The following is a 19,926-nucleotide window of genomic DNA, read 5'->3' as shown; positions in this document are numbered from 1 at the left end:
AGACGTCCTTCTAGATGAAGCTGCAGCAGCAGGGGCCGAAGCAGAGGCGGTTAGGGGTAATCAAGCAGGCAGGCGATCAGTTAGGGGTGATCTGGCAGGCAGAGTGATTAGGGGTGATCAGGCAGGCAGGGGAGTGGTTGGGGGCAATGAGGCAGTCAGGCAGAGGCAGTTAGGGGTGATTAGGCAGGCAGGCGAGTGGTTAGAGGTGATCAGGCAGGCTGGCAGAGTGGTTAGGGGCAATCAGGCAGGCTGGCAAATGGTTGGGGGCAATCAGGCAGGCAGGCTGGTCAGCAGTCCTGGATTGCTAGAGGTATGTCCGACCGCCGGTTTGGGATCATACCTAACCGGCAGTCAGACATCCCAGATTGTAAGAGGGTGCAGGCCAGGCTGGGGACCTCCCCCCCCCTCCAGTGCATGAATTTCGTGCACCGGGTCTCTAGCTATTAATAATAGAAGTGAAGAGACTGTCTTGACTCCATTGGATGCATTTGTCTCCTTTGTCAAATATTAATTGAGCATAATGACTTGATTTGATTTCTGGGGTCTCTGGTCTGTTCCATTTATCTATATGCCTGTTCTTATCCCAGTACCAGGCTGTTTTGATTACAGTGGCTTTGTAATATAACTTGATATTTGGTATTGTGATCCTTCCAACTTTGTTCTTAAGATTGCTGTGGCTATTCAGGGTATTTTTTTTATTCCATATAAATTTTTGGAGTACTTTTTCTAGATCTGTGAAATATGCCATTGGTATTTTAATAGGGGTAGTATTGAATCTATAGATTAGTTTGGGTGATATGGACATTTTAATGATGTTGATTCTACCAATCCATGAACACAGTATATTCTTCAACTTGTTAGTAACTTTATCTCTTTTTTTTCAATATCCTGTAGTTTTCCCAGCACAAGTTGTTTACCTCCTTGGTTAAGTTTATTTCTAAGTATTTTAACTTTTTTGGTGCAATGGTAAATGGGATTATTTGTTCAGTATCTCTTTCTGAGAATTCATTATTAGTGTATAAAAGGCTATTGATTTCTGGGTGTTGAATTTGTATCCTGCTACATTGCTAAATTATTTTATTAACTATAGTAGTTTTTTGGTGGAGTCTTTAGGGTTTTATATGTACAATATCAAGTCACCTGCAAATGATAGTTTTAATTTCTCCTTTCTACTTTGGATGCCTTTCATATTTTCTTCTACTCTTGTCGCTGTGGCTTAGACTTCCAGTACTATGTTGAATAAGACTGGTGAAAGCGGACATCCCTGTCTTGTTCCTGTTCTTAGGAGAAATGGTTTTAGTTTTTGCCTATTGAGTATGATGTTGGCTATAGGTTTATCATACATGGCCTTTATTATGTTGAGGTATGGTCCCTCTATTCTCACTTTCCTGAAATTTTTTATCAAAAATGGGTGTTGAATTTTATTGAATGCTTTTTCTGCATCTATTGATATGAGCATGTTACTTTTTATTTTAAATTTGTTTATGTGATGTATCATGTTTATTGATTTGCGAATATTGTACCACTTTTCTTAGGTCCCTGGAATAAATTCCACTTGGTCATGATATATGATCCTATATAATAAAAGCCTAATATGCTAAGTGTCCTGTCATCTGGCTGCCCATTCAGGCAATTAAAGCATAATATGCTAATGATATGTTAATGCCACTCAACCACTCACTATGACATGCACTGACCACCAGGGGGCAGACATTCCAACTGGTAGGTTAGCTTGCAAGATGAGCTGGACTTGCCCTGGAGCCCTCCCAGGGTCCCTCCACAGCTGGCCAACATTCCGCATCCCTCCCTGGCCCTGATTATGCACTGGTGGGGTCCCTTGGCCTGGCCTGAGCTCTCTCGCAATCTGGGACCCCTTGGGGGATGTTGAAGAGCTGGTTTTGGCCCAATCCCGCAGGCCAGGCTGAGGGACCCCACTGGTGCACAAATTCGTGCACGGGGCCTCTATCTTTTAATATATAGCTAAATGCGATTTGCTAATATTTTGTTGAGTGTTTTAGCATCCATGTTCATTAGGGATAATGGTCTATGATTCTTTTTCTTTGTAGCGTCTTTATCTGATTTTGGAATTAGGATAATGCTGGCCTCATAAAAAGAGCTTGGAAGTGTTCCTTTCTCTTAACTTTTTTTTTGGGAGGGGGGAATAGTTTGAGGAAGATAGGTGTTAGCTCTCCTTTGAACGTTTGGTAAAGCTCCCCTATGAAGCTGTCCGGACCATCACTTTGTTTGCTGGGAGTTTTTTGATTACTGCTTCAATTTCATCAGTTGTTATTGGCCTATTTGGGTTTTCTGATTCCTCCTAAGTCGGTTTTGGTAATCTGTATTTTTCTAGGAATAATTTGTCCATTTAATACACATTGTTTGGCTTGATGAAATACAGTTTTTCATAGTATTTTCTTACAATCCTTTGTATTTCTGTGGTATCAGTTGTTACTTAACCACTTTCAGGATGGAGTTTTCTAAAAAAATTAAATACGGAACTGCAAAATGAGCCAGTGATCCCACTTCCAGGAATATATCCTAAGAAACTTAAAACACCAATCAGAAAGAATGTATGCACCCCTATGTTCATAGCAGTACAATTTACAATAGCTAAGATTTGGAAACAGCCCAAGTGCCCATCAGCTGATAAGTGGATAAAAAATCTGTGGTACATTCACACCATGGAATACTATGTAGCTGTAACAAGAAGGATCTCTTACCATTTGAGAGAGCATGGTGGGACCTGGAGAGCATTATGCTAAGTGAAATGAGCCAGTCAGAGAAAAACAAGTATCGCATGATGTTATTCATATGTGGAATCTAAAGAACAGAACTAACTGATGAAAAAGATGGATCCAGAGACATAGAAGCATGGAACAAACTGTCAGACCTCAGAGGGAAGCCAGGGGTGGGTGGGTGGGAAGAGATCAACCAAGGAGTTTGTATGCATATATGCCTAACCCATGGACACTGGCAATAGTATGGTGAAGGCCTGAGTGGGGGCAGAGGCAGGAAGCGGTCAATATATCATATTTTCAACAATAAAGATTTTTTTTAAAAAAAGAAGTGTCAACTGTTGCTATTATTTTTGTCAAAACCATAAAGCCTCTTTTATTTTTCACTTTTGTGAAACAATTAAATATTTACCTCAATATTATTTAATAACATAATGTCAAGCCTGACTATTTTTTTCTGTAAAGGGTCATGTGATAAATATTATAGGCTTTGCAGACTATATAGTCTCTGCTGCACTACTCTGTCACTGTGTGACAAAAGCAGGCATAGATGATTTATAAATAAATGGGAGTTACTGTCTCCCAGTAAAAATGATTTACAAAAATAAGTATTGCGTTGTATTTGGCTTGGAGTTAGCAATGTGTTGATTCTTGACATAATGCATTTCATAACACTTTACAGATTCTAAAATGTACTTTAGAAATGACTAATTTTTCTGCTTTCTCATGAAATGTTTTCTAATTACCTTACTTTAATACTTATGCCTGCATCACTCATACTGTGTTTATGTCATGCTCTAAATTCACATAAATTGTATTTCTGGATGAAAAATACTCCATGAGTTCATTTCATTATGCCTCTTATTGCTTATTGCCATTTTGCATAGAAATAAAATTTGCATTATTGTTGAGTACTCAGTATTGAACAAGAATGTGTCAAAAAGATACATACATTGTGTTATTCTACAGTCGTCTCACCAGAAGATCTACACCAGGACTTGCTTTTATATCTGCACACATTTTCAATAAATAAATAAATAAACCACACACTTAACAGTCACAATGCACTTAGGACAAAGACTGATTTGTCGACCAAGGAGACCACTAAATTTAATCACTGAAATTTTAAAACACAAGAACAATGTTATGCATTTCATTGCCCAGTATGAACTGTTCCTATAATTATTATTTACATGAAAGCAGCGTAGCACCTAAAGCATGTTGTAAGGCCTCCCTTGCAATTTAATACAAGGGCTTTGTGAAATTGAACACTTTTGCAGAACATACTACACAAAACTGTTGTTTTTTTTTTTGCATTTTCTCAATTTTGGATCAAGATAAGAAGACAGAATGGTGCGATCTTTTTTCTTAAGAATCATAATATCTTTGTTGCTAACACTTATTCCAGAAAGATAAACATTTGGTTACCTAATTATTTCTGATTTGGACCTTGGATGCCTCCTTTGCAAGCATGAGAGTGGGTGACCCTTTCTCTTTGTTTTTGGGACCTCAGCAAAAGTTGATATAAACTCCCAATTTAGCATCCTGTTACACATATATGCTCATTCTCATAGTTACAAGTTGATTTTGTTTTTATTATGTCGCATCCTATAGGATCATAGGAATTAACCACATAATATCATTTTAATTTTAAAACAAAAAAAGAGGTTGTTATAATTTTTTTAAAGGGCAAAGAAAACTGTAGTGAGAATAATTGAAAGTATGAGGACATGAAAACTGCTGATATAAGCAATTGTTCTTTATGGAATAATTTCTATTCCTACAAGGGTATGTATTTGATCTGTAATACTTTTGTGGCATGGTAAAATTGTACAAACTCTAAAATGAGTAATAACTAGACACATATTTAAATATAATAGAAAATTTGACATAATTGAATGTCCTTAAGTAGATATATGTATATTAATTTTTTGTAATATATATACATATATATATGTGTGTATATATATGACTGGAACTAATTCTCTAAACAAGGAAGAGCTCAATAATTAAAGTGACAAATGTCTGATGAATATAGCTCAAAGTGAAAACTGTTTGATTAAAAAATCAGAGAAGAGCAAATGAGATAGAGTTCAGAATAGGAAATTACATTTTCCTTATGTGAGGAAAGCTAAGTATTTTATTGACTATTTCCCTGAACTGTGATACCTCTTCCCCATCTCTAATAAAACCTCTCTGAACAGCAATTTAACATGTCTTAGATGTGAACACTAAGAAACTTTTAAAATAAACTATGATTTAGATTTCTAGCATGTGATTAGCCTTGATATATAAGGCTGACTATATTTTGTTGCAGTGCTATTTCAAAACCTAAAGAAAAGAAATGAAAAGTACAATATCAATATTATATAACTAATGCTCATTGCTCATGTCAGATTGAATATGATCGTTGTTGTATGGGAAGTTCTAGTTCAATAAAAATTCTTCTCATTCAATTATAATTTGAGCCTTTACATTTTTATGTTCTCTTTTTGAGGACAACAGAAAACTTACATTAGTACAACCTATCTTCTTATAACAAGTAGATAATTTTGAACAGTGACCTGCACTTTTTTTTTTTTAAAGTTAAGCAATGGGATTTCTTTCTTTTTTTATTTTATTGTTTTTTTTTACAGAGAGGACGGTAGATAGATAGAGAGTTAGAAACATCGATGAGAAACATCGATCAGCTGCCTCCTGCACACCCCCTACTGGGGATGTGCCTCCCACCAAGGTACATGCCCTTGACTGGAATCGAACCTGGGACCCTTCAGTCCTCAGGCTGACGCTCTATCCACTGAGCCAAACTGGTCAGAGCATGACCTGCACTTTTATTGTATATGTTATTATCTGTCAGATACACTGAAGAAAGATAATAACTACATACATATTTTATATGTGTATGACTGTTTACATATATTCACACATATTTATATAAATATATGCATGTTAATATCTATCCTTTCTATCCTGGAAATTTTTTAAATACTTAATAAATGTATTATCTTTAAAAATTCCAAGTCTCTAAATCTAATTCTACTTGTAACATTACAATAAAAAATACCTTAATTTAATAATATAACAACTTTTCCTAAATACATGTAATGATTATATAATTATAAAGTTAGCTGAGGGAAAAACTATGGGTGATGAATAAAGGTCAAAATATTAAAGTTTAAGTTTATAATAATGTAAAAATGTCCAAAAGAATTCGGTCATGGAATAAAAGTATACATGAAAACATCATATTAATAATAGCTCTGGCTAAAGTTTATTATGTACGATATATGAGGTGAAAATCTCACAGGGCATGTCCATATGGCAACACGTATATAGATATGCAAATGTCTATGACACAGATGTATTTTTTAATATAGTATGTTTTAGAAGGCATCAGTTTATATGGTATAAGTCTTGAAAATATTAGTAAATTTTTTGTGCTATATTGGAGACTGTTAAGAAAGACCCATTAGAACTGAGACCACAGAAAGAAAAAGGAGTGATTTTCTTTTATCAGAAAACTTCCCACTTTTCCAAATATAGTAAAGGTTACCAAGGCAATTAAAAATACAGATCTGTCTAGCACATAGCTTTCTGGAAGATTAGAGTTCATCTTTTCTCTTGATTGTTGAGGGGATAATTTATAAGATATATAAAATCCAAAATAGGAAATTATATGTGTCATCTCTCATCCATAAATTAAAGATTAAGATTATATAAATCCATCAGGGAAAATATGGAGAAGCTTAATTTCAAGCCTGACAACTTAACTATAACCAGATTGTAAAAAATAACAGGAAGCATGCAAGTCATCAGGGAGCTTCACTGGGAAGCAGCACCTCAAAGAGGTGTGGGATGTTTGTGAGCCTTTTCTATTAAAAAGGGCAATAGCCACGAGGAAGAGAATGAAAGAAAATAAAAGCACATTGGAAGAGCAATTTTGAGATCTCCTTAGCTTTTTGTTTGTTTGTTAATCCTCTCCTGAGGATATATTTTTTCCATTGATTTTTAGAGAGAGTGGAAGGGAGGGAGGAAGAGGTGGAGGAGAGAGAGAGAGAGAGAGAGAGAGAGAGAGAGAGAGAGAGAGAGAGAGAGGCTGGCGAGAGAGGCACATTGATTGGTTGACTCCTGCAAGGGCCCTGACTAGGGTCTGGATATAACCTGCCACCCAGGTACTTGCCCTTGACTGGGAATTGATCCAGCAACACTTTGGTGAGTGGTTGACACTCTAAACACTGGCAATCACTGGCCTGGGCCTCCTTAGTTTTTCAATCAGTGTTAGAATAGATCTTATTCAAAAAATGCACATTAATTCCATCTTTGTAGCCACCCAACAAACAGGAAAAGGGAACCGAGAATAATTTTCTAAGGATTGAAGAAAAATGCATAATTTATATAAATAAATCTAAAAATATTACATTAATAGCCTGGAATTATTTTTGTTCTATAGAATCCTTAAAATTAAAAAAAAAAATGAGACTGTTGACCAAGGGAAGTGGAATGAGCAAAGATCACCAGAAGACCAACCAGTGTAATCAGAAGAAATAGAAGCTCAGGGATTCCCCAGGGAAAGGCTCTTTGGGAACTAGTGAGTTATAAATTGACTGAAGGGCAAGCTCCATGTGTATGTTAAATGAAGGAAAGTTTTTCTGAAATGTTCAGCCAGAGGAGTATAGTTCATTCAGCTTGAACAGAAAAGAAGGCTGTTAAATATTATGCCAACATAAGTCATAACCACAGCACCCTCTTCTTAAATTGTATAGGCATTATCATATTTGAAATTATTATACTTACTTTTTCTCTTACTTGATTTCCAAACCAGACCACGTAACAAAGGGTGAGGAGGGAAGATATGATCTATTTTGTACATTGTTGAATCTTCATTGCCTGGTCCCCAAAAAGTCCTCAATCAATAATATTTAAATGAGTAAATGTCTTTTAATTGTAGGTTGTACAATATACTTACAATATGCTACTAATACATTCATTACATTCTAATACATTCATTTCAAATATGATTTATTTTTATACTAGAGGCCCGGTGCACGAATTTGTGCACCAGTGGGGTCCCTTGGCCTGGCCTGCATGATTGGGCCAAAACTGGCTCCCTGACATCCACTGAGGGATCCCAGATTGCGAGAGGGCACAGGCCAGGCTGAGGGACCCCACTAGTGCACTATCAGGGCTGGGGAAGGATGCGGGAGGTTGGCCAGCCAGGGAGGGACTGTGGAAGGACTCCAGGGTGTGTCCGACCCATCTCACCCAGTGCTGATCAGCCGGATTTCAGCAGTAATCTAACCTACTGGTTGGAGCATCTGCCCCCTGGTGGTCAGTGCACATCATAGCGAGTGGTTGAGTGGCCTTACCATATCATTAGCATATTACGCTTTGATTGGTTGAATGGCCCATTGGACACTTAGCATATTAGGCTTTTATTATATAGGATTCCTTTCTAGGTCACCCCAATGGTATACATATACTTTGCCTATTGACATAATGGGTTATTTTAGAAGACAATCTACTTTAAATATTTTAAATTTAGCAACTTTAATTTTCTTTTCAGATTATAAATTTTTTACACCATCTGGAAAGAAGCAGATTTTTTAAAAAAAGTAAATTATCCAATTTCCAAAATACTGTTAAAATTTCTCTACCCTCTCTGAATAAAGTTAAAAAGATGACTTTTATATTCTTATGTAAACTTAATTAGTAATAATGTATCACTCTACTAAGTGTTTTATTAATAGAAACATACCACCCATCAGAACACTACCAATTCAGACATTTAGATTAACATTATTACTATTTTAAATAATTAGTTAAAGATGCATATTTATAATTCATTGATCTAACATTTTGGGTATCTGTAATAAAATATTCAATTTAATAGATATGATACCACCCTGTAGTTAGCATGATAATTGTGTTTGATTTTCTAATTGGTAGACTTACATGTATTTGTACCACAAATAAAAAGTGGTGTTTACTCAACTGAGTTATTCAAATTCAAAAGACCAGAGAACTCTACTCTTTCTTATATATGCATACCATTTTCATTATTTGCTACTAGAAGTATGTGCATTTAAAATTAGTTAATTAAACTTCAAAAGTCTAATTTAATCTTGAATTGAGTATTATATATGTTTCCAGTAAAGGAGAAATTAATCAAAATGCCTAATTTTAATTTATCAGAAATAATTATCATACTTTGGAGATAATAAGAAAATGTTATAATCTTTGCATGTGACTACTGAGAATTCCTTAAATATAACCTATTTTTATATAAATTGAAAGTTGTGTGAATAAGCTGTTTCTTTTCACTCGTACTATTAAGATATAAAACACCTCAGTTAATCTTTATTACCATAAAGAAAGTGAGCTGTGGTGATGATATGCATAATTACCTATTAAATAATAACTTTGTTTTCTTTTGAAGTATGAAAGTTGTGCACCTACTAGACAAATAAAGAACATTTTACACTCAGACAATATATATTTACAATTAAAATATAATTCTTTCCATTAAAATATTTAGATTTATAGTAATGAATTAATTACAAACTTGATTTGAATATTAAAATCATATTTGAAGCTGAGGATAAAATATCCACTACCCTTTTATCCTCCTCAATATACAACACCTAACACAACAAGATAAAGAAAGAAAAAAATACATAGACCTTTATTCTAGGATTTTTATAGACGTGAATCATGCTTATTTCTCTATAATAAGATGCAAAGTTAATGCTCTAAAGTAACTGATCTTCCATTACATTCTGTCTGGACCATTTGTTATGTTCCAAAAGGCTGTAAAAACTAGGGACTCCCCCTTCTTTTCTAAGAGAGGATTTATTTCTATTTAATAATTTATAAAAAAGATTTCCCTCACTCTGTTGGCATTGAGGGGCTTGGGAGGTAAAGCGGTTCCTACAGAAGCTTCCAGACACACACTTTTAGGGCTCCTCTCCTATACATGTGCAGATGAGATTTCTCTTCATTGTATCGCCCCAGGAGGATTAGAGCACTGGAGATCAGTGCGGTTATTCCTGTAATCTACAATTCAGAAACCTCATGTTGCTTTCCGGAAAAAATAAATACATGTAGATATTAAAATATACTAGCCCCCAGCCCATAAAGAAAACAATTCCTTAGTCGGCAAACCACGGCTCGCAGGCCACATGTGACTCTTTGGCCCCTTGAGTGTGGCTCTTCCACAAAATACCGACTTCTGCGCATGGGCCACGAAGTTTCAATCGCACTGTACCTGCACGCCTGCACGTGGTATTTTGTGGAAGAGCCGCACTCAAGGGGCCATAGAGCCCCATGTGGCTCCTGAGCCCCGGTTTGCCCACCACGGCCCTAGGAGAAATGGCAGTAATTAGTACACCTCTTAGAAACCTAAAGGATCCAGGGATTTATTCTACCTCCATTTAATTTACCATCTGGCTCAAGAAGACATCCGTTGGAAGCTGGAGGATGGCAGTGGATCACTGCAAACTCCATCAGGTAAGAACCCAACTGCAGCTGCCAAATGTGATATATTTGCTACAGAAAATTAACACGGACTCTGTTCCATGACGGGCAGCCTTTGATCTGGCAAATTGGTTCTTTTCCATTTCTATCAGAGGAGAGGATCTGAAACAGTTCGCACGTCCTTGGAACAGACCTCTGCACTCATTTACAATCTTGCCCAGGGCCACGTTGTTTCTTCTCCCTTCTGTCTGAACATTCATCCAAAAAGACCAAGACCAGCTGGAAATGCTACAAATGTTATATTCCTCCACTGATGGAGAGAGTCTGCATCACATTCCTGGTGAAACCATGGATACCAGCAGAATGGTTACTTGAGTTTGACAGAAACCTAGTTACCAGGGAGGGAGACAGTAAGCTATGGTGCCTACCAGTGACAGTCCAGAGCCCAGCTGCAGCAGCAGGGGAGCGATTTGTCCACTCACCTTCCCGTTTTATGTTTCCTTTGGGAGAATAAACACACCAGAATCCTGGAGTTCATACAAGGTCTACTCCTTACAGCAAAAGGGGGAAGTGTAGTGGATTGTGTGATGCACTACCCAGCTTCCCCTTCAGGAATAAAATACTACTTACACTCACCCCCCCTTAACTCCTTAGATCACAACCAACCATCAGCGCTCGGTTGTCAGATCTCTCCTGGATTTGCCTCACCTAAAACAAAAATGCTTTGGCGTAAGGTTACATTGCTTTTTGAGCCAGGCCTTAGCCATGACTCCTTTAGATGAGGACCCAAAGGACTACGTTCTGGACTAATCTGAATGGCGGTCCATTTGAAACCGGCTGGGGTTTCTGTTGAGACAGAATCACAGCCCAACTTCCCCTGCTACACAATCCTGCTTTTTATCTCAAGGATATCCCTTAATAAACGCTGTATTCTGTTCTCTATCTCAGAGTTTGCTACCTGGGCAACCCGATATGCAACAAGAGGTTAAGACAGGTGAGGGATTCAAATGAACACTCTGCTCCTGGTGTAATCGTTTACTATTTTTAAACCTTAAGCAAAGTGAGATCATCTGATGAGTCTTTCCACAGATAACAGCAATCTATCATAATAAAAGTGTAATATGCTAATTAGACCAGACATCCTTCTGCACAACCTCTGGACGAAGCCGGGGCTGAGAGGGAAGCAGGGGTCCCAGGTGCCAGAGGGAAGCCCGGGTCCCAGGTGCCAGAGGGAAGCCGGGGTCCCAGGTGCCGGCAGCCGGGGAAGGAAGGCCTATTCTTGCAAGAATTTCATGCATCAGGCCTCTAGTAATATATATATATATATATATATATATATATATATATATATATATATATATATGAAATTGTACAACATTTAGTTCAGAATAAATTTTTAACATTATCTTGCTTTAAACATTCTGATGATATGTAATACCAGCCAAGTGAGCATGGACTGTAATTCATGTAACCTGTCATCATAACCAACAATGTGACAAGTCCAAGATATTTAACAAGACAGTTCAGTAAAATTACTCACTGACACTTCTTTTGCTTTATTTCATGTTATTGGAATTTTATGTCCCTTAGAAACAAAAACAACAGTAAACATTCTATTATAACTATTTGATAGGGCTAGATAAAAAATAGATGATTTTTTTTAAATTAATAATTATTGTCATGAAAGCATTTGTTGGTTGAAGAGAGAAAGCCTGGCATATCCTTCTGAGGCATTTTCTCTTTTCTAAAATAGTGTAAAAACTTTTTTCCAGTAGATATTTAACACAATGTACAGTGTCAAGTATATATCAATAATTTACAAATAATTTTCATAAATTTAACCTTAAAACATAGAAATATAGGGTATCCCCCTAAAATTTAAGTCATAATGATTTCAAGTAAAAATAACATTTATCATCCTGAATAATTTGTCATTCAGATAATTTTACAAAATACGTTTTATATATAAAACAAAATTAGTATGATCATTTTAAACCTTTTATATATTTTTGGTCAGGCCTTCTTTTGAATTTACACCTACCTCTCCATAATGGTACTATGATTCCAGAATGAACAATCTAAATTATTTTCCGTGTATTTTGTTTGTGAGAGGTAATGTATATTCAAGTTGTGTATGTGAGCAAATTGAATTATCTTATATATATTTTTAGACAACAGAATCTAGGTTGTAATTAAGTCTTTGATAACTACTTCATTTGTACATAATGTTGTTTTATAACTCTGCAGAAATATGGTTAGAAACCTAAATATTTTACTCTAGGGACTTTTTTGAAAACAGACAACAAGGCATACTTTTTTGGTATATCTAGTTAAGCAGCAATTATCTCTCATCACTCCAAAACACTCAGTAATAGAAAATTAAAGGAGTCAAGAAAGCATTAACCCAGAAAGGCTTAAAATGGGAAAGGAGCTAATAGGATACTATTCAAGTAAACAACCTCAAAAGATTAAAAGCACGTTGTAGTAGTTGCTGTTGGTGACCCATATTGCACCCTTCCAGCCCACATCTAATTTCAGTTTCAGCTGTGGTGGCAGTGTTTTGATAGATCAGATTCACCTCACGGTACTAACTTTCAGTCTTCAGTTTGCACTGCGAGTTCTGCTTTCTGATTTAGAGGCAGCTTAGTGAACCATTTAGTCCACTGACTAGGATAACCAGAAAGCGCAGCGAGCACCCAGGAGAGAAACCCTCAAAGGGATGGTAGTCATACATGATCCAGAACTTTCTATTTTAGGTGAACAATCCTGGGTTTTATTTGATAAATACCGTGGGTGTAAAATGAACCAGCAGTAGCAATAGTAACGTTGCCCACAGCTGTGCCCGTGATAATGGAACTCTAGTTTGCCTTTTTCTCTTCTTTTTCTCCTAATTCTTAAATGCTGCTTCTTGGGATTATCATATAGACCAGTGATGGTGAACCTATGACACGCGTGTCAGAGGTGACACGCGAACTCATTTTTTTGGTTGATTTTTCTTTGTTAAATGACATTTAAAGATATAAAATAACTATCAAAAATATAAATCTTTGTTTTACGATGGTTGCAAATATCAAAAAAATTTCTATATGTGACACGGCACCAGAGTTAAGTTAGGGTTTTTCAAAATGCTGACACGCCGAGCTCAAAAGGTTCGCCATCACTGCACTAGACTCTCAAGTTGGGATTCTGGGAGTGGGTCACCCAACCACTCAGATGGAGAGAAGACCTTGGTTGCTGATGTAAGTGAGGATGGTGACAACCGCTTAAAGGCTGTGGCATCAGAGTAGAAAGAATTGCAGTGAATTAGACAAGAAAGTGAAATAGTGGGGTTTAATAGTTCTAGCACTTGAAGATATAGTTCAAGTGCAATTTGAGAATTGTAGACAACTAATTTTTGTTAACAATTTTAAAAGTCTTGAATGAAATTGAATGATTTAGGAACATTATATTTTTTTAAAAAAATCAACTTCATGGAGGCTCTTAAAGCCAGAAGGCCTCTGAAGAAATATTAAAGAACTGCTCAGCTCCTGTAGTAGAAGGAAAGACTGGCTTGGAAATCAGTTCCAGGCCTGAAACACGAGCATTGCTGACCTGCCAAGGAGGCTGATGTATACCCTGACTCTTCTCCTATGACGATAAATTCAAGATCCTTGTGGAGAAAGGGAAATGTTAACAGTAATATTTCATGATGTTTGCTTTAAATGTGGATTTTGCTTATTATATGTACAACTGTGGTTTTCTTTGAATTTCTTCTATTTAGGGTTTGACAAATTTCTTGAATCTGTAAATTTGTATCACTACACTTACCTAATTTGGGAGGCTTTCAGCATCATTTTTTTTAAATTTTTTTCTGGCCCAAACTTTTTGTTATCATTGCTAAACCAGCCAGCATTATGGGAGTAAATATGACAGATATATATAAGGTAGCCCGTGATCTGTGCAGTTGCACAAGGTCCAGTACTCAGAAGGGTCTATGCTTGATTTCATGCTCTGCTGTCTTGAAATTTTTAATAATTTTTGTACAAGGAGTCAGGAAGTTTTATTTTATTTACTTGGAGTCTATAAATTACATAGCTGGACTTGTGGATAGCACAGTCCTTTGACACAGAGTACAGGTCAGAGATATCTATTGTTAACAGTGCTGTGTAGCAAAATGGTCAGCCACATCCAAACAGCCATGTTCAAAAATCCTATATTTCTAATCAACAAGAATGGGGTCATAATTGAATGTGATGTACTACTTAATATTTACTCAAGAAAATGTAATAAAATATTTCAATGTCATTAGATATTCTTACCCTATTAGTTTTAGATGAGAACTTGTTACTTTATCATATTGTTGCACTTGTATCTATTTTAATCAGTATTCCACCAGGGGATATATGCTTTCCAATATTTTGCCATTAGAAACAATTCTGGAGGACAAATTCTATTTTTTCCTATAAGTTGAATTGTTAGTTTAAATAGTAAGGATATTTCAAATAATACCAGTATAAACTCCTTTTTTTGTAAGTTTAATCTATTATAGTATAGAATGACCAAAATATATGTGAAAGTTATGCTTGTCAAAAAGGCATTTAACTGGTAATTATTTCTTAAGTACTCAAAGCATAGAAAATGAAAATTTGCAAAAAAAGTGACTTTATGCATTCTGTTTAAGAACATTAAAAAAAATCTAATTAGTTTCATTAACCTTGGACTTTAGCATCTTGCATTCACTGTTCCTAATAGTACAAACTCAGTTTTTTTTCCCTATGCTTCATCTATAGGAAAACATTCATACTCTGCATTTGTAAACCCAACTAGAAAAATTATGCTACTCCTTGGATTTTTAATTTTTCCTATAATTTGTCTTTTATTGTTTTACATTTATAAAGAATGGTTTAAGTGAGCATCTCTTTGAATATATATCCCTCTGTATCTTTAACACTTCCTAGGAATATATTATTGAAAGGGAAAAGAGCTCACTAGATTAAAAGATCTGAAATTTTAAGGCTCTTAAATTAGTTGCTGCACAAATTTCAAAAAAATTGAAACATATATGTTGCACCAAAGGTGTGTGAGTATATTAATATCAATATAAGAACGCAATCTTTTTTTAATTTTTCTTTACTAAATTAACAAATGCAAAGCAACTACCCAAAGGCATGTTAGTTTGTATTACCTGTATATTCAATTAAATTAACCTCTTGTGCCAATATGTTGTGATGTATTCTATCAATTCTGTGAAATGTTTGCCATTTTTTAATTTACTCATTTGTTCTTTGACAATTTTTATAGTTTTTTGTTTTGTTTTTTTTTAATAAGAAACAAAGTGATCTGACTTAAGACATTAAAATTACCTTGGAGAGAGGAGATGTATATTAAAGAAGACCTGTTGATTAAATTGACACAATCTATTGATAGATTGAATATGAGATGAAAGAAATAAAGGCTTGTGTGTGGTATGTTTATAAGATTGGATGAATGACCTCACAATGAATCAAGAGAGAGATATTTAAAAGAGCAATGGACATGAATACTTGTTTCGTGCATGTACAATTAAAGAAGCCTGGGGGATATTCCTGTTAAGAATATACGAGATTACAAAGTACTACTGCTTAATGAAAATGTCAAAAAGGAGAAATTCATATTATTTGTGAGTCACCATAATAACTGTGAAATATGATTGTGTCTGTGGAGGAGTATGTAGCTTTGAAATTTCACCAGAGTCATAAATTCTTCCTTTTCAAAACTCTTTGTATATAGATTACAAAATGTTAGGCATAAGTTAAAAACTCAACATAATGGTCTTCTTAAAACTATATTTATCTACAATTTGAATTTTTTTAAAAATAATGGAAACTATAACATTGGAAGTCTTCAAATTGGAATTTCTCTCCTTTGAGAAATACCCTGTGGGGGCTCTTATACTTTTACTTTTTTTAAAACTTAATGTTATACCGTATACATTTTCCAAAGTTTAAAACATCAGGCATATGATGCATTATTTTTTGGATTCATGCCAGGATGAATGGTCAAACAGGGCAATATTTGTCAAGTGTTTTGTTATCCTGGCTCATTGTCTGGTCGGATTGGTTAAGCTACTCTTTTTCTCACTGTTTCATGATTCTTCCTAATTATCTATTTGTTGAAAAATAGACTCTGCCTGGATCAAGTGCACACAGCTGAAGTAGTTACCCTTCTGGATTCTTGAGGTCATCCTGTTAAGTAGCTATTTCATTCCAAATTTTTTTCTTCCTTTATTCACAGTTCATAAAACAAATATTCTATGTAAGAGTGTTAATTCTAACACTGTCAAAGAGACCCTTACATGGATTGTATAAACTAATTTGTAAACTTGACTAGTGTCAGGATAAATTGTTTTGTCAATGTGTAAGAGGAAACTTATTACCTCCAAATTCAAATTTCCCTTCTTCCACTTTTCTTATTTTACAGTATTTTAGAAACTATAATGGTTTAAAAATATTTTAATAACAAAAGAGTGACAAGATAGGTAGGACCATTATATTTCCAAGAGACTTCATGATTTCTAAACAATTCACTTATTTCATTTTAATATAGTAGAATGACAAGCTCATGATAAAAGTAAATATATTTTGACAGAAGAAATTTGACCGGAGGGTGTCCATGGTGGAATGAATATAGTAAAGGATTTCTATCAGGAATGTTAAATGTGAAATGGCATTTTCAGCCATAAAACTCAATAAAGGCTTTGTAAACTGTACAGTTTAAAAGCAAACCTAGTATCAACTACTTCCTTTTTGTTCATGTTTGGAACTGAATTTCCATTATTAAAACAGAAATTCAATAATCTTTTTTCAATTTATAATCCTTAATGTAGAGAAATTTTTATATTACTAACTATACTCTTATTGAACATTTTCTCAGTAGAAATTACATTACCTTGGGGAAAATTTAATTTTATGATAATATGATCATGGTTCCTGTAAGTGAAAATTATATTATTCTCATTTTGTGTTTAATTTCAGTGCTTGACTTTAGGATGAATTCTTCCATCTTTATATCTTAATATTTTGACAAATATTTAGGGCACTCATTATATATAGATTAATCTATAGCCAACATTTATTTTTACTAACACACAACTATATACTGCAATATTTATTTTGTCCTGAACAATGGGCCTTGAAAAGACCTGCTCCATCCTGTTCCTTGCCCTCCATCTGAACCATAGGCACGCTATCTTGTTCCCGTAACCTCCATTTTGTAAGAACTGCCATTTAAAATTTTCCACTAAACACAGATGGTGCTTTGTTCTGTTAATTCCAGGAAATAACTAAACCAGATAGACTCCCTGATTAAAGTAACTCTGCTATTTCTAGCTTCTATAAGCACACTTGCTCGAATAATGGGGAAAATAAGACATTTGGGGGAGGGGCTAGCAATCTGAATCTGTGCCAGTAACCTAATGTACATTTTTATCAGCCTATGGTCTAGTCACTGCTCCCTCTTAATTATCTGGTCCTGCAAGCCGCTCTGCCCGTGTGGGGGTCTGGTCCGTCCTTGGTTCCTCCCATGCCAGCTATCTTCTGGTTATCTGAGCTGTGCTCAAGGCTTCAAGCTTTCTGCAAGATATCTGCTAAGCATACTGCACCCATCCCAGCACATGGGTTTTTGCCTTTATAAGCTAATCCCTAAGTTCATTTGGGGCTGTAAGGTTTTGGAGAGATACAAGTCCTCTCATGACTGCCGGCATTTAATAAAGGGCTCCAAATTTGGCTTCTGTTTTAGGCGTCTCCTGTCTAACTCACTGAATTCCAATATAACAGTACCATAGGTACTTGTAATGAAAATATATTGTTCTTTGGGAAAACTTTGATATGTACAATTTAGTAATTTTCTATAATTTCCTTAAAATTGAACTTAAGAAAAAGATGGCATTGTAAACTGACTTTTTACCAAAATATATTGATTTTGCAAATTGCAATTTAAAAGCAACAAAGGGTATATAATTTAAAGCTTCATGGATATCTAAAATTCTCAGGAAAATATATAGATTTATACATTCGAAGCACCTTTATCTTCTTTTCCCCCATACTTTTAACCAAAGGATTGTATGCGTGCATATAAGAATAATCAATGGACACAAGACACTGGGGAGTAGGGGAGGCCAGGGGAATGTCAAGGGGGGAAAACAGGAGACATATGTAATACTCTTTGAAATACTTTAAGAAATAAAACAAAATTTTAAAAAATTCAATGTATTGGGTGACATCTACACTAATAGAAGACAAACATGCAAATTGACCATACCTTTGCTATGCCGTAAGTTATGCCCACCAGCTAATCAGAGCGACTATATGCAAATTAACCCAACCAAGATGGTGGCCGGCAGCCACGGAGCTGGAGCGAACAGAAGGCTTGGTTGCCCCAATGATGGAGGAAGCCAAGCTTCCTGCCTGCTGCGGTGGCTCTGAGCTCCACTCAAAGCAACAAAGTTTCAATTATAGAAGATAAATAAACCCCAGATACCTGCTTTCAGCTGGCTATGGCCACGGAGCTGGAGCTGCTCTCAAGGCTACAAAGTTTCCATTATAGAAGGTAGATAAATCCCAGAATAAAAAAAGAAAAAAAGGAGAGGCTGGGAGCTTCCATCGCCGAGGGGCTTGACCAGCCTGCAAACAGCCATCAGCCCCTCACCCAGGCTGGCCAGGCACCCCAGTGGGAACCCCCACACTGAAGGGGGTGTGAAAAGCCTGCAAACAGCCACCAGCCCCTCACTCAGGCTGGCCAGGCACCCCAGTGGGACCCCCACCCTGATCCGAGACACCCTTCAGGGCAAACCAGCCAGCCCCCACCCATGCACCAGGCCTCTATCCTATGTAATAAAAGGGTAATATGCAAATTGACCCTAACAGCAGAACGACTCTGAATGACTGGTCACTATGACACACACTGACCACCAGGGGGCAGATGCTCAATGCAGGAGCTGTCCCCTGGTGGTCAGTGCACTCCCACAGGGGGAGCTCTGCTCAGCCACAAGCTAGGCTGATGGCCGCAAGCACAGAGGTGGTGGCGGGAGCCTCTCCTGCCTCCTCAGCAGCACTAAGGATGTCAGACTGCAGCTTAGGTCTCCTTCCTGCTGGTAAGTGGACATCCCCCGAGGGCTGCCGGGCTGCCAGAGGGATGTCTGACTTCCAGCTTGGGCCCGATCCCCCAGGGAGTGGGCCTAAGCCAGCAGGACATCCTCCGAGGGGTCCCAGACTGCCAGAGGGCATAGGCCCGGCTGAGGAACTCTCCCACCTGAGTACACAAATTTTTGTGCACCGGGCCTCTAGTTGGTTAATAAAATCACATAGGTCTTAAGTGTATATTTCTATGATAACTGATCTGTATATCGCATGTGTGACCACCACCCAAAGTCACATCTTCCATCACCATATATTTGATCCCCTTTAGTCATTACTACTCCCCCACCCTCTTCCCTTTTTCCATATTTTCAAGTTGGTTTTTGCTAAGGTATGGTTCTCCTATGTCTTTTTTGCTCCCTTGCACCTTTACCCTTGACCATGTTATTCAGGGTTTTAAATCTACCTGTGTGCATACAAACTCTATATACATAACTACAACTATAACTTCTTATCCTCAAAGTAATGATTTTTTGGAAGTAAAATTAAAGGTCTCCACTTGGAGGTCCAGACTGACATTCAAAATAAACTTGTCTTCTTTTCCAGAACTGCTCTTTCTACTCACA

Source organism: Myotis daubentonii, chromosome 5 (genome assembly GCF_963259705.1).
Source record: "Myotis daubentonii chromosome 5, mMyoDau2.1, whole genome shotgun sequence".
NCBI classification, from domain to species: Eukaryota; Metazoa; Chordata; class Mammalia; order Chiroptera; family Vespertilionidae; genus Myotis; species Myotis daubentonii.
This window is presented reverse-complemented; position numbering follows the sequence as displayed.